The sequence below is a fragment of the Capsicum annuum genome, chromosome 1, assembly GCF_002878395.1.
Source record: "Capsicum annuum cultivar UCD-10X-F1 chromosome 1, UCD10Xv1.1, whole genome shotgun sequence".
Taxonomy (NCBI): domain Eukaryota; kingdom Viridiplantae; phylum Streptophyta; class Magnoliopsida; order Solanales; family Solanaceae; genus Capsicum; species Capsicum annuum.
In genome coordinates, this window is record NC_061111.1 from 13046103 (window position 1) to 13047686 (window position 1584).

Below are 1584 nucleotides of genomic sequence, written 5' to 3' on the forward strand. Positions count from 1 at the left end.
GGGAGTAATAATTAAACATGTAATAAAGTTCAAAACTTGAACGCAAACTGATCAATAAAACACAAAATACTATTATGATCAACCCTTAAAACCGAATTAGGAACCGATCAGTTCCAATTCTTCGATGATGGATCATACTCTAATACTCACACAACAACATATCTAATCACATTATACAAGCAATTCTTCGACGATCATACTCTATTACTCACACAACATATCTAACCACATAATACAAGCCACCCCAAACCAAAAGCTCTAACAATACAACACATAATAAAATTCAAAATTTTAGGCCAATAACTGAACCACTGATCAATTATACACAAAAAATCTAGTATGATCAACCCTTAAAACTAAATTATAAACCGATCAATTCCAATCCTTCGATGATCATACTTTAATACTTGCACAATAACATATCTAACCACATTATACACGCAATTCTTTGACGATCATACTCTAATATATAACCACACAATACAAGCAACCCTAAACCAAAAGCTCTAACAATGCAACACGTAATAAAATTAAAAATTTTAGACCAAAAACTGACCACTGATCAATTATACACAAAAAAACTGCTGTATTCTGATCAACCCTATAAACTGAATTATAAGCCGATCAATTCCGATCCTTCAATTATCATACTTTAATACTCGCACAACAACATATCTAACCACATTATACAAGCAATTCTTCGACGATCATACTCTAATACTCACACAACAACATAAGCAACCCTTCCCTAAAAACTCTTAACACTGCAACACGTAATAAAGTTCAAAATTCTAGGCCAAAAAAGGATCATTGATCAATTATACACAAAAACTACTATGATCAGCCCTTAAACCCGAATTATACACCAATCAATTCCACCCAAAAAAAAAAAAAAAAAATCACTCAAAAAATAAAGAAAAATTAAAATTACCTTATTGTTTTGAAGCTTTTGAGGATTTCCTTCTGAAGTAATTTGCTCGATTTCAACGTCCATTGCAGCGCAGCAATTTTCAATTTTTCCAGAATAACAAAATAAAATTGTCACTGATCCCAAAACCCTAAATACACTTTATTAGTTACTTACTATGTATCAAGGAGAACTATTCGGGTTTTAGCGATAGCGATATATTTGTTTTCCTTATCTAGTACGTTTATATTAATCGTACGCTGGAAGAAACACACGTTCAATATTAAAGATTCCCGATCATATTAGGAGTACATTTTCTTTCTTTATTTTAAATTTTCCAATTTACCCTTTATTATTCATTTCTAAAAAAAAAAAAAAATTTACTCCTCCTCTTGTGTTTTATTTGTTCTGTTTGGATTTTATACTTCTTGCAAAATTAATAATGATTATATTTATTGAAGAAGTATATAGTAGAAAATTTTTGTTCAACCTATTTATAAAAAATTAAAAGAGCAAGTACTTTCGAATATAACCACAATACAAATAGAGCAGGTAAAAATGGAGGAAGTATAATTTATAAACTTGTTTAAATTTTCAAAAAAATATTAATTTGTGATTTTTAATTAATTTGAAAAAAAATTAATTACTCCTTTCGTTAACTTTACTTTAGTTATATT